This window comes from Ambystoma mexicanum, chromosome 12, assembly GCF_040938575.1.
Source record: "Ambystoma mexicanum isolate Mex_15411 chromosome 12, UKY_AmexF1_1, whole genome shotgun sequence".
Taxonomy (NCBI): Eukaryota; Metazoa; Chordata; class Amphibia; order Caudata; family Ambystomatidae; genus Ambystoma; species Ambystoma mexicanum.
Genome location: NC_090936.1, coordinates 977,843,969 through 977,859,643, shown reverse-complemented (window position 1 = coordinate 977,859,643; position 15,675 = coordinate 977,843,969).

Below are 15,675 nucleotides of genomic sequence, written 5' to 3'. Positions count from 1 at the left end.
ACTCCGAGCGTTTTCACTGATTCAGAGACTGGGATATTGATGTTATCAATAGTAAAGTGACTGAATTGTGTGTTGAGATTCTTTAGGGTTTCAGTGGACCCAATCAGGAGATGCTCAGTCTTGTCACTGTTGAGACATAGTCAGTTCGGTGCCATCAAGGCTTGGATGGTGGTGTAGATGGCATTGAGGGCTCTGGCATCAGATTCATAGTCACCTGTTAATTGGAAGAGGACTTCAATATCGTCTGCGTAGTTCATGTAGGAGATACCTAGTGAGTCCAGGAAGTGGAAGAGGGGTCTTACAACAATGTTGTAGAGGGTGGGCGATATGCAGGACCCTTATAACACGCTGTATAAGATGATGGTAGATGAAGCAGTGGCAAGGTTGGAGAAGACCTGCATGGTCTACCTTGTAAAAAGGATGTGATCCATGCAGTTGCATTGGGTGAGAAGTTGGCTGTTGAGGTGAGGTGGTGGACAGTGTGATCGACAAGATCAAATGCCACAGAGTGGTCTAGGAGTAAGAGTAGAGCGTGTTTACCTGCATCTCTTGCAGCATCCATTTGATTTTTCAGATCAAGTAAGGCTGTTTCTGTGCCATGACCAGGCGGAACCCAGATAGGGTTGTATCCTTCAAAGGAAATGAAAGCGGCGACGAGGTATAGTAATCCGACATATGAAACACCCACCTATAGTAGTGACGATAGTCCAGAGGAGGGTAAGAGAAAAGAGGAGATCTTTAAGATCATACAGAATAAAGAAGAGAAGAATGAGCGATCAAATGTATCGACAGAAATAGAAAGGGAGATTAAGAGATTGAAAGAAGAGAAGGATAAAGCTGACGAGGTAACGCTTGTGCAGAACGAATGGATGGGAGGACAGATATTACTCAAGCTAGATGGGAAAAGCATTGAAGAAGTAAAGCAAAGAGACAATAAGGATGACCAGGATAGAAAAGACAGGGAACAATAAAAAAGATTGAAGGAAGACAAGCATAAGAGAAAGAGAAGGGAGTGACGAGAACAGATGTATCAAGGGGAGCAGGAGAAAAAAGAGGAGCAGCTACAAGAACAGAGAAAGTATGCCAATAGACAGAGAGCGACAGAAGAGAGTGACAAACGTGAAATAAGCGAGAGGGGGAGGAAGCACAGAAATTAAGTGACAAAAGAATACAGAGACAAAGAGTGGAGAAAGAAAGGAGAGCAGGAGCAAGGAGAGAAGACCAAAGACAAGAAGAGGAAAGAATTAGAAGGGAGGCAAGAAAGCAAAGAGAATTAGATGAAGAGTTAGAACGCAGGAGGAGACAGCAGGATCTTGACATTAGCCTCATTTGAAAAGGAGCCAGTAGGGCCATGCCCAGCAAAACGATGGGACAGAATAGAAGAGTTCCTTCCATTAAACGGAGCACCATCAGGGGCATCTAGAGTAGCATTAGATGAAGAAAACTTTGATATGGGACGTGTTGGAGACAGGATCGATAAGGCCTATCAAGAATTAAAGGAAGGAAGCAAATTTGAAAGCAGAGGAAAGGGGGATCAATACCTAGTATTTCAATCATGAATCGAAGGTGAAAATCTGTTTAGCCTCAAGCACAAAGCCTTATCCTTAAGCAGACTGAACTTAGATAAGGGTGAAGGGGACGAGAGTCACACTAGTTGGGGACTAGACATGTCAGATGAGGAGAGAGAATCCTTCTTTGGGGAAGAGGGAGGAAGTGCATGTTTCCCCAAGGGAAGCCTGCAGACAGACACGGAAGTAAGATGGTCGCATCTAGAGCAACCTAAGGATAGAACGCCATATCCCATAGCACACCCAGAGCGTCCCAGAGGACAATCGTATTGTGAAAAGGGAGAATCACCATCATATGTAGGCAAATTAAGGTCGCTACCAATAAGGAGGTGGACAGGGACAATTGTCCCTGCCATGGACATGCAGACGATGGGAGTCAACCACGGGTTAGGGTTTACGAAGTTTCTCTTATTAGAAAAAGGGGGAGCAAGACCACAGTATTTCCATAGCCACAGATGGACAAGGCTAATTTAAGATGCAGGCTCCTGAGTTTGACGTTGTGTGCTGGGAAATGGATCTGTAAATTAGACAAAATTAAAGAAGGAAATACATTTGCCATAGGGGACATTGAGGGTCTCATGGCAGCCATTCTTGGGGAAAGAGCAGATGACATATGGTGGAGAGCAGGCTATTCAAGTGTGACAGCACAGAACCCAGCGTGCAATGGAGCGCTGTTTAATAATTGCAGAGCAGATGTGTGAAGGGCTCTCAGGGTGCAGTATCCTGACACATCAGATATGGGTGCAATTATGACACATAAGATGAAGGAAGATGAAGACCCTATTGCTTACATTCAGGATATTCAGGAGTGTTAGCAACTTGAAATGAGGGAGCTTTGGGGAAAAACTGTGGCATTATTTTATCACATTTTGTGTCAGGGGTTGCCCAAGCAAGTACAAAGGCAAATGAAGAAACCAGTGGGAATGGAGGCGAAGCCATGGGCTGAAATACAGCTGATGGTGGTGCATCACTGTCGGCTGTTGCAGGAGAAAAACAAGAAGAAAGATGAGGCGAGGAAAATTGAGGAAGCAAAATTAATTCAGAAGAAATTGGCAAAACATTCCATAGAAGAGGTCTTATTGACAAGCGGGGAAGAGTTGGGAATGCAGCAAGCAGTGGGTTAATCACAGGTGAATAATCAGTGCCTGAGGGACCAAGGAGGAAATTGGTTCATGCCACGAGGCAGAGGTATGGGCTATAGAGAAGGGGTGGATACCAAACCAATCAAGGTGTGTTTCATATTAACAGAATGAGAATCAGAATACACAAGGAGGATTTAACCAAGGGGGACGAGTCAGGCGGGTTACCCCTATATGTTGGACTTGTGGGATGACAGGACATATTGCACGCGCATGTGGGAGCCAAGAGAATGTACAAAATAGCCAATTCTCAAGAGGTGGGAAAGCTTATTCTCTGACATATAGAACACAAACTAGGGAAGGGTTTTCCGAAGTTCAGACAGTGTATCTGACACAAGCCCCGCAAATGCAGCAGACACAGCAACCAGAGCAGGTGCGAATGAATTCACCGGAAGGGCAGTCACAACACACCCCTATGCAGACACAACAATATGCAAACACAGGACAGCTACTGACACCTAGACTAGGGGGTGTCACTGTGGTGAGAGGGAATCCTTTTACATGTACGGGGTATGTATGAACCCACTAGAGGACAGCGCAATGGGCGACTTGATATGTTCAGTAATATCAGTGACATCACACCCCCAAGGGTTGATGTGACGATATGGGGCAAATCTTTCTCTTTTTCAGTAGACACTGGGGCTACTCGTTCATGTATAGGAGAGGTAAAATATCCAATGTCGTGAATTGCCAAAAATGGTCAAGGGGTATCTGGAGCTACGAGTCGAGTTTCTTTTGCTGATGAATTACTAGTCTGTATAGGAGAGTGTGACATGTCTGTTCCATTGATGTATTCAATACAGACACCGTTTAACATTCTGGGAAGAGATTTGATGACAAACCTTAACATGACGATTTCATTTACTGACAAAGGTATAGTGTGTTCCACTCTGGGAATACACTATTTAAATGTGGGCAAATGTATACTGATATTCACAGGGCACATTCCAGTAGAGCCAGAAGGTTTCCTTTATGGGGTGAGCATTCTACTGACATGGCTACCTTGCTTAGTGGGAAAGACTGTGAGGATACCTGACACATTTTTGTTCAGACCACAGATACCTATGAACAAACAGGGGGAACAGACCATCCCTCTAGAGGTAGATGCAGCCATAGTACAAAGGGCAATGGCAATGCTCGAAGGAGCAGATTAGGGTAGACCATGGAGGACAGTGATAGCTCTCAAAGAAGGGTACAGTTTGACTGACATTACTGATGATGATATGTTTAGAGAAGACCCAACAGATGATGAAGTAGTGTTCTTTATGATCATTACATACTGGATAAGAATAGAGAAGAGGGAAATCCCACAGCAAATGGCAATAATGTAGCATCATCCAGCATTTTTGGAAAAAGACTTTGAGAAGGTGCCCAGCGTCCTATGGACTACAGGCCCTTATCACATAGGTTTGTTAAAGGGAATAAGGGAATTCAAAATAAAGCTGAAGCCAGGGGTGATTTTATCTCAAGCAAGACAGTACCCCTTGTCTCGAGAGTCTGATGAATGTACATTCAAGACCATTTCAGTACTGATTAAATAAGGGTTTCTGGTGCCATCAGAATCATCGTTCAATACCCCAGTGTATCCTATCAAAAAATCAAAGGGAGAGTCGTGGAGATTAATACAAGACATGAGACTGATTAACCAGATTGTAGATTGAAAACTGCAAAACTGCACATAGTGAAACAGATGCAACAATTTTTGGGGCTATGTAATTATGTTAGAGCCTGGGTGTTTCACTATAGCACATACAAAAGACCTATTTTGCAGGCTTTAAAGAAAGCACAGGTGAACAAGGAAAAAATAGAATGGACTGAGGAAAAGGTGGAAGAGTTTGAGGAGTTGAAGAACGCAATTTGCACAGCCCACATTTTGGGAATCCCCAATCATGCTGAGGAGTTTTTCTTATTCTTGCACACAAATGGGACAGTCATGACAGCAGTGCTTACACAGAGGACTACATTGGGGTACAAGCCTCTAGCGTATTATAGTGGGATTTTAGACCGAGTTATGAAAGGACACTTTCCTTGCGAACAGTCTTTGGCACCCGCTGCGTTCACAATTGAGAAGTCTGCAAGTATTGGAATGGGCTGCTCTATGACGCTTTTTTGGAACATGCTTTGTTTGCTATTTTAGAGAAACCCAAAGGTACATTGACATCCCCGAGAGCTTCTGCTTATGAAGTAATGATTTTGAATCCAACGATTACAATTGTCAGATGTAAAATAGTGAATCCTGCCACATTTGTAGCTGAGCCAGTAGCAGAAGGCGATCAAGTGCATGACTGTGCAAATTATGTTGAGTTTTATGATGATATACTGCATGTGAAAGAAAATGCTATGGCTGGAGGGGAAATTCCTTTCATTGATGGTTCTTCGAAAAATGTATCAGACTTGTGAGAAAAGACATTCTGGCGCTGCCGTAGTGAGGCACAGATTAAATGGGGAATTTGAAGTTATAGCACGTGAAAGGCTACAGTCTCATTTCTCAGCACAAGCAGCAGGATTAGTGGCGCTTATTGTCACGCTCGGAAACCATGCAGGGCTGGAAGTGACGGTGTACAGTGACTCCGTCTTCGTGACGTCAACCGTACATGCAGGGCTAGCACATTGGAAAAGGAGAGGCTACCTCCGTGCAGATGGCACTCCAGTGCAACATGCATCTCTATTGGACAGGATTATTAAGGCAATACAACTCCAAGTAGCCATAGCAATCGTCAAATGCGCAGTGCCTACTAAGCGAACAGTTTTTATCTCTTGCGGGAACAAAGCCCCAGATGTAGAAGCCAAAAGGGTTGCATATTCTCCTGATATTATCAAGATTTGATACCCCAAGTGTAAAGGAGAAAGCAGTCACAGTCAGGATAATGCAAGAAGGGTTTAATAATCTGCCAAAAACCCAACTAATGGAGATTCAAGGAAGTGCAGCGCAGGAAGAGCAGCAATTATAGAAGCGAAGGGGGTGTTCTTCATCCCCCACAGAAGTATTATGGCGACAGGACAGCACTGGAAAACCAGTGATGCCAGTAGAGTAGCGTTACTGAAGATTGTGCTAGAACAGCTGCATTATCCTGCTCATGTAACTAGGGAAAGCCTTGCTGCAATAATTGCAGAAGACTGGGTCATTCGGAATTTGTTAGAACATGTTGCATTCTTTATAGTGAACTGAATTGTGTGCCAGAAATGTAGTGCTGGACATACACTGAGAAAGATTAGAGGAGTCATTCCTTGATCAAGTGGTCCTTTTCACCATTTACATATTGACTATGTTGATATGCTGCAAATATGTAATGGATATAGTTATCTGATAGTGGTGGTGTGTCCCTTCTCTAGGTGGATCGAGGCAGGTCCATGTACACACCCTGATGCCACTTGCGCAGCAAAGTTTTTAGCATGTGAAGTTTTTTCAAGTTGGGGTGTGTGTGAAGTGCTGAGATCCGATAATGGGCCACATTTTGTTAATGAAGTATTTGAACAGAAAGGGCTTCTATTGAATATTAAACACAAGTTTTCTTCTGATTATTACCCGCAAGCAAATGGAATATGTGGGAGACTCAACGGCCTCCTTAAAGAAAGGATTGCCAAAATCAAACTGACTTTGAAGAACTGATGGCTATATTGCCTGCCCTTAGCTTTATATGGCCTCCGGAATCAGCATTGCTCGGACCACTACCTCACCCCACATGAACAAGTGGCAGGGAGGCGAATGAGAATGCCTCTTACACCTTCATCGAGGAGTACAAGTGATGCCCAGAGTAAACAGCTCAACTGTTAGGTGATAAGTTAAATAAATATTTGACATGTATGACCTCTAGCATCAATCTCTGCATTGTGCACCGAGCTCTGCATGGACTGGGAGCATAATATCTCTAGTCCAAGTTCGTACGCTACTCTCCCTGCCGTTTATTATGCTCCTCGTCGGCGGTTCTACTGGTGGTTTCCCCAGACCGTCGTGAACAGATTGGTGGTCGTTCTTTTTCTGTGCCCGTGGCTCAATTGTGGAATAATCTGCCACCCAAGATTAGGGCTATACCAAACCACTTAGCCTTCAGAAAATCTGTTAAGACTCTGCTCTTCTAAATCATGATTCTGGCTTCTATGGTTTCCTCCTTTTCTCCGTTCTAGCGCCAAGATACCTCTGGTGACAGCGCGCTTTATAAGTTTACTTAACATAACATAACAATCTCATTTCAGATCAACTCAAGCATCAGGGAGGGCGGTCTCAGAACAAAGATGAAGACAAATCAGCAACCAGATCTCCTGAACTATTATTGGCACCTAAACTATTTGTTGGTAACACCGTGCCGATAAGAAATTTCACCTGAAGGTGGCACGAGCCACGTTTCCATGGCCCCTTTTACATTGAAAATATAACCCCCTCAGCAGTAAAAGTCCAAGACAGGCACGCTTGGCTCCATTTAAGTGATATAAAACCATATCTTTTTCTGCATTCTCTGTAACTCCTATGATGGAGCAACGCCGCGTGGGCTGTAGTAGCCCAACCCTGCCTGCAAAATCATCCGGAAAACGTGCACAGTGAAAGGGTAAAGACGCTGCCAATTGTGCTTGTATTGCCCTTGCAGCGTGATCTTCATCACCTCTGAATAAAATTTCCTACAGAACGTAAAGAGCATGGGGTTATATCTGTCTGGTTTTCCCTGCCTTTGCAAATCACACTACATGGGTTTTCCTAAGGAATCTATCATCCACTCCTTGTGACTTGTTGGTGTTTGCCACTCCAAGATGGCTGCTCTGCTTTGCCTGTGATCCTTCTGCATCCACCTGGCCCCTCTCCCCCTCCCATTGGTTGCCTTGGTCTTATTAGCCAATCATGGCAACCAGGAGGTGGGAGCCGGCCGGAACTACTAAAGCCCACGACGAGACCCTGTTTGCCCCTGTCCGCTCCATGGACACTCAGAGGTGAGTCGCTGCCTGACTCTCGTGACTTTCTGCATCTCTGTGTAGTAGCCACCCTCCAACATGGGGTGAGGCTCCATGAATGTGCCCCATGTAGTAGCCGCCATGCAACATGGGGTGAAGCTACATGAATGTGCACCATTTGACTTTCTGCATCTCTGTGTAGTAGCCGCCCTGCAACATGGGATGAGGCTCCATGAATGTGCCCCATTTGACTTTCTGCATCTCTGTGTAGTAGCCGCTGTGCAACATGGGGTGAGGCTCCATGAATGTGCCCCATTTCACTTTCTGGATCTCTGTGTAGTAGCCGCCCTGCAACAAGGGGTGAGGCTCCATGAATGTGCCCCATTTAACTTTCTGCATCTCTGTGTAGTAGCCGCCCTGCAATATTGGGTGAGGCTCCATGAATGTGTTGACATTTTGCATTGTATGCTGCTGCCGCCTCTCAATATGGGGTTGGCCCTCATATTAATGCCACCGATTTTGACATTATGCGTTTTATGCTACTGCCACCTGCAACTATGGGCTGACCCTCATGTACTGCCACCTATATAGTCTTTATGTATTGCCTGTTGTTGCCGCCCTCAAGATGGGGTTGGCCCTCATGACTTATGCCACCTATTCTGACTTTATGCACTTATGTAACTAAGCAAGCTTTCTGAATAGCGCTGCGAATCCCGAGGACAGTTGTGCGCTTTACAAATACAAATAAATAAATAAAATAAATAAATATAACAGCAAGACTGCCCCTCCCACTGTTGCTGATCAAGAAGCAAGACAAGAAGAAGAAGAATTTCAGCATGTGCAGACTCGCTCGATAACGAAGAAGAAAGACAATAAAGCAACCAGTTAATAATGCAGATTTTGCATATGAACTAGGGCTCAGTCGGACACTCCTTATAGATATTATAGCTGTAGTGCAAACCCTTACTGAGAGCCTTAGCAATCTTGAAAAAAATAACTTTAGAAAGTATGTCAATGTATTAAAATTATGCCCTAACAGCAATTCTTGATTAGAAATTGGAAACAAGATCAATATACAGAATCATTTCTCACTACATTTCTGTTTAATTGAGTCTATGGTGCTCACCAACGGGGATGTGCATAGACTTGTGTTTACTGTTTTTGTATTTATCCTTCAGACTTACCCTGCTCTTGTCAGAAGAGACATTGATGTTCACGCGTTTTTACAGGATCCTAAAAATTGCCCTGTAATCAGGAGACTGCTCATAGCGATAATATAAGAGATATTGCAGTTGCAGGAATAAAAGTGTTTTTCCATACATGATTGTAGTAAAAATTAGCAATGTTGAAACTAGTGCAATTTTAGGGAGTGAACAAGTCCGGCCAATCCCAGGATGGAGAGAGAGGTGGATGTCCATGATATTCTTCATAGTTTTATCTTTCTGTTTCTCCTGTTTAATACTTTTTATCACATTGGTCCGAATAAAGCAGATGTCCCTCTGATTCTCCCTGCTATGACAACCACTTTTGATTCACTTCGTGGTCAGTACACAAATCTTCCATATGGAAGAGTTACAAGATGTGCAGAGGAAGATAAGGAAGGGATAAACAATTATCTAGATAATGCAGCATAACTTGGGTAATAACATGTGGGATCAGCACATGAGAAAGGTGGGACAGACAACATCTAAGGAGAGTTGCTATGTCTGCTCTCTTATACCATATGCCATGAATGCAGCGCACACTTTTATTTCTAGAGAGGTTTCAGAACACAATGCCAGATGTCTTGTTCACCTTGCAGCATTTGCGAAAAGAGGACAATTTCAAGGAGGTTGGGCTACTTTGCAATGGAGATCAAAGTGGTAATTTCCGTTTCAAGATGATTATATCAAGACTTCACAAATGGAGAAACACCCTGGATAGGAGAGTAAGACGCTTATGTATCCTACAGGTGGACAGGGAGAAGTAGTCATAAAAGACTTGAAGAGAATGGAATGCCCTGACATAACAAATAGCTGGATCAGCTGGATGTTGGGAACAAATTGAATTCTTGGTTTATAGACAAGTGAAATCTAAGAAAGGATGGGAAGCAGAAATGATGTCCTGTGCAGTTCATCTATTGAAGCCAGAATATGTGCAAGAAGTACAAAGAGTGAATAATGGGTGTTTTTTCAAGTTTGTGGGACTAATATGCCAAGCTGTTGACATGGGTAGAAGAGGAATCAGGTCCAATGATGGTAATTCCATTGGTGAATGCTACATTGTGCTTCCGAAGAGAATGAAGAATTTGTGTGGGAGATAACATAGGCTGCAAGACTACAGTTGATGTTACTAGAATGGGAGCAGAGACAGCCATCCTGATGTATCGATATTGGGCTTTTTGGCCCAGGGACTACACAAAGCTGCCCAAGGATTGGGGAGGGACGTGTTCCTTGGTGCTCATCCATGTTCCAACGTTACTGATTCCACAGAGTGACCTGAATATTGGAGAATTTCCAAAAGCGGATGCCCATTTAAGAAGGAGAAGATCGCTTAAATTTCTCAATCGATCAAAAAGAGAGAATTATTTCTCTGCAAAATCAATAGAAGCCGTTGATGCTATTCCATATGAGCACAGGTTGTTTAGCCACACTGCAGCAATATTGACGACTATCTTTATGCCTGGGATCCAGACAATGGTGAATGCCAAATGGTTGCACATTACCAGATGGGAGCTTCTGCAGACCATCAACACTACTATAAAGGGATTCAATGCTATCAAGGAAGAATTGAGGGCCATAAGACTGATGACCCTACAGAATTCATATGTTCTTGAGATGATCACTGCGATGGAAGGAGGAGTTTGCGCCAAAAACAGGTGATCATGTTGCACATTCTACCTTATCATGATGACGAGAATGGGACCTTGACAGAGGCCATAACGTTGCTGACAAACCTGCATAACAAGCTGGAAGACGAGACACAGGACATTGCAGATGACGGTTGGTTGTGTTTATTTTCTCATGGGTTCCACAATGGATGGCGAACATCTTCAAGTTTCTTGGAGCAGTATTAGTGATGGTGATGTTTGGATTCAGTGTGATCAGTATAATAATTACACAGTGCAAGAAGACAGCAAATAAGGTAGTATGAATGAAGATCATGATCGATGTTGAACCATGGTTGGGACCCAAGGAGATGACAGATGAAGACATCAGAGAATATTAGGAGGCCAGCATCGTAGCAACTGAGGGAACAAAGTTCCTGCATCCGAGAAATTATAAGAAATACATAGGATGATGTGTTTATTGTAATTCGAATGGACAGTGCAACTACATGACTTGGAGTGTGGATAAACATGTAAAGTCATCAGGGTCCCTGAAGGGAGTAGTAAAGATCTGGACCCCAAAGAAGCACTTCTTCAAGAGAAGATATCGAAAGGTGGAGAGTAGTGAAGGTTTGGTTGATTAATGAAACAGAGGGGGAGGGTAGAGGAGCAGCCAAGTGCCCCTGCAGGAAGTCCCACCCCCTTCACACCTATATGTTGGAAGTCAGAAATCATGCCATGCTTGACACCAGTGGTAATGACTATTCTGCAGAGAATCTTTGAGAAAAGTTATCCGTTAAGAAGACCCTATCAGATGTATCCCCAACGAGATGACAATCTCATTGAGTAGGTCCCTTAAGGGATATGAAAATGAGAGAAAGAAAAGTTGGTGACATCACAAGAGATGAGCGTGACGCACTGAGAAGAGGAGCTGAAGAAGAGAGTGTATGGACCTTACAGAAACTAATGACGAAGTAAAGAATTGAGTAAACTTTCATATGCGAGATAAAGATTCCACATGTGAAAAGTACTGCAGCAAATGAAAGCCATCCAATAACTGTACACATGCAGTAACGCATGTAGACTAAGTGATCATAGAAGCTAGCTATACATAGTGAATAGACTGCAGGCGGAGCCGCCATTATATAGAAGCTGGACATCGGTGTCACAACTTTAGTAAGTTGAAACCCATGAAGAGAAAGGCCGAAGCTGTGTCAAAGCAAAGAAGTAGCTGGTATCATGGAAGAATCAAGAAGGGCTGTCTGGCCTGGTTCCAAGGCTGAAGCAGCCAAGAACTGGTTATCTATTCTTGAAGGCAGTAATTGTGAGAAGCTGACTCATACCTTTTCAAGGTGCAAAGAAAGAAAACCATGAGTGTCAAGTTTTATTCATTTAAGACAATTAAATGCTGTAAAATGGGACGAATTGCGGTCTCCTGTCACCTGAGCCAAGGATGAAAATAGAGTTGAGCATGAGGTCCCAGAAATATGATCGCACGTGCCTACCTTGCGTATATTCTCAGAAGCAAGGATACTTTGCAAGGCCAAGTTCAAAAACAATCTTCAAGGCAAAAGGCATGGGTGATGAGAGATGATGGGCTAATTGGGTAGAGAGGTAACGTCATGTCCACCTCCTGGCACCTGGGGTATGAACTTATGTGCTGCTAGTGAGCTGAATGTTCCAGAAGGGCACAAGCATGCCAACCAATTATAGAGGGACTAAGAGTGGTTGTTCCTAAAAAATGTAAGAACTCCCGTCCCCTGCACACTATCTGTTATCTGTAAAACAGATCAATAACTTAATAAAATATAAAGTAATCAGCAATTCATGTAAACAGTTTGTTCAATAAATAATTTGTTTTGTATTTTACCATGCTACGTTTTAGCATGGTAAGATACTTCATTTAAAAGAGGTCATCATTTTTACATTTGTCAATTTGCAGATATCCCTCGATATACTTCAATGAAATAAAACACTCTTTTTTCATTTTTGAAAACTTTCTCAGCTAGTGCTAAAGGTAAAAATCACTTGCAAAAGGAGTAGTCAAACAATCAAGTCTGGAGGAGGAGTCGACCTAGTCAGTCCGAGGTAATCCTAATAATCTAGATATTGATGGTGGGCTGTTCAAAGAAGACATAGTGATAAAGATCAAAGATCCACTTACCATCTAAGACGAATATATAAAATAAACAGAGTTGCTGATGGTTCAAAGAGATGTGATTTCCGAAACTATCCGGTGTCTTAATGTTAGAAAACCGTACTGTAGACAAGAAACATACAAGGAGCGAATAAGTAATTTGGTTCAACTTCAAGTGATCTCTATAGATGGACCTATCTAAACTTACATCAAGTTTCATTGGTGTCACAAAGGTCATCTAAAAGATGACTTCTTAAGTAGAGAGGAGAAATGTTTTCTAAAATAGTGTCCAGAAGAATCACCGTCAGGTGATCAACTGCAGGTTCAGAAAAAAGAAGAAGGATGACCCCCTGGTCCTTTTTAGCATATCAGTACCCCCATAGGTTTCGCTTATTTGCCACGTAGTATGACGTCAAGTATGATTTTTTATGAAATGCTTCAAGAGAAATGCTGTGCAACGTCCGTTGATGTCCGTTGTAACTCCCTGTTTAGACAATTGATAAACAGTAAAACGACTTTGCCATCTTCCTGAGTTGGTTCGGTTATTTGGTGTAAGTGTTACTCTGCTTCCCAATCACTGCAAGACACGCTACCCAATACAAAGGGCCCTAACGCTCACTGTGTTTGGCATTCATCTCTCAAACAGAGACAAGATAGCTAGTCATTGAAAGTGGACTTTGGCTTGAGTTTTCCAGAAATATTCATCCGAAGCCGAATAGTTGGATTTCAGCCGAACTTCATCTGAATGCTCACTCAGACCCAGAATTCGGTACACCCCTAGTCCCGTGTGAGGAGTGTTTAACTCTTGTCTCTGGACTATGTCTTCCCCAGCCTTGACCCTTGCCAACGCCTGCCTCTGAAAGGTCACTATGTCTATGCTAGCTGAGCAAGTTGTATGCTATACAGTCAGGCCTGCATTTAAGTGGGAAAGAACCATTTATGGTAACCTTTGTCTCAGAACTCTTTCCCACACTTGACCCCTGGCAAACCATGCCCTAGTCAAAAGCAATCTTTCAATATGAAAGGATTATGAAAGGGTCAGATCCATGTTGTGCCTCTGCTGTGGATGGGCCATCCAGATGTTTCAGGTCAGTCTATAGCTATATATGAGACTGACCAATACCCAGTTTGATCAGCTTTTCAGGCTAATCCGATTTAAGTATAGACTTCTGACTCTTATCTCTGGATTGACTCATTTGTGTCTTAATTCTTGACTCTGGAATAGGGGCCTCATTATAAGGTTACTGATCTGGAAATGACGGTGCCGGCAGCAACATACCGGCACCCTTTTCGGACCGCCAGACTGTGAGTTTGCCAGTAGGGGCACAGAACTCCCAGCATGAGAAAACCACATGCACCAACAATTCAAAGACTGGACCATGACTTAACAAGAAACAGAAGGCAGAACTGCCAGAATGTGGACAATCGAATCCAGTCAACGCCTACAACCATTCAAAGGTTTGTCATCTCAACAAGCATCCAAATACTTGGGAACCTCAGAGTTGGTCCCCAGACAAACCATGATCCAGGCTGCAGGCTGAACCAGAACCACTAATAGGAGGTGCACAAGGGACAGTGAGTCCTGACCCCAATAACTCCAACCGTTTGAAAACCCAATTATAGCAAGCATTGACAAAGCCAACAGTTTTGGCTTTGCCAAATATACTCCCTTCACTCACACAGGCCTCCTGCCAGGTGGGGAGACCAGGGAGGAGCCCTGCATCCACAAAGAGCAATGACACAGGAGAACACTGCAGCATGCCTGAGTTCTCATAGCCCCACCCAGCTCACTGGTAACTTGCAATGTGAATTGTATGATGCAATTCATATATTTTGAACAATGCCCTCGGTACCATGTATTTGATGATAAATGTTTGAAACTAATGACACTTAGGACCCCTTGTGAGCTAAAACAATTTTCATCACTAGGTAGCGATACCACGCCACGTGTGTCCCAAATCTATTGGTAGAGCTAAATTGCCACCTGTGAGCTAAGCTATGCAGCTTCAAAAGGGTGATGTTAAAAGTGCCACCTATGAGCCAAAACTAATGGTATTGCTAAGGCAATACACATGATACTAAAAGACCCTACATGACCTTTAACTAATAGTGGCACTAAACCATGTATCAGACAAAACTAAAAGTGGGGCAAAAGTGCCACCTATCTGCCAGAATTCATAGTGGGGCTAAAGTGCCACCTATCTGCCAGAATTCATAGTGGGGCTAAAGTGCCACCAATCTGCCAGAACTCATAATGGTGCTAAAGTACCATCTGAGCCAAACCTAAGCAGTCTAGGGACAAATGAGGACCTTTCTGCCTCCACAATGCCATATCAAGCTGTAGACTATCCTGTTCTACATACTATATAGAACATGGTGCACAAAGAGGAAAGTGCACCCTGCAGTGGGCACAGGGCATGGGGAGGAGCAGGAAAAACACAGAGCAAGTCACACATAATGGTACATGGAGGTGGTGGAGGATGGTAGCGCACAGCTCAGGGCACAGAGCGGAGGAGGAGTAAAGCAAGGAACCCCGAGTGGGCATGAAAACAGGAGGGTGGAAGAGAGGAGTTGGAGGATGGCAGCACACAGCCCAAGTCATAGAGAGGAGGAGGAAATGGGGAGCGGGACACAGTGAATGTCAAGTGGAAGGAATGGGCCGGAGAGTGGCACACGCACAAATTGTAGCATGCCGTCTAAGCCCCCACCCCCAACCCAGTACTCTATGCACACAGCATGCTCTTCACAGCCAACAAATCCAGGAGCAAAGAGTTTACAGGCCCTGAGAACCACACATATTTGGTGCCCCCAAAAACCAAAAGAAATTAAGGGATCCAAGAATCTCTATGTTGCCCTCTTGCCTTATCAGTGATCAAAAATCAGCGTGGGAAAACCCTTAACGTCCCCTTACCCTAGTAAACCTTGCTGGAATCAGAATAAGGAAGAACGGACATTTCAAGACCAGTATTAGCAGAGGCTATTTGTGTTCTTTCCTGGGTACAGGACATGTGTTAACAGCAGACAGGAGGAAGGTGTGTGGGCTGTAGTTTATGTGCAGGACACAGATCATGTAAAAAAAAAGGTACGTATAGCATAGAATGTACAAATGCTCAAGCATGGATAGAAAATACAAGTTGAAAACAC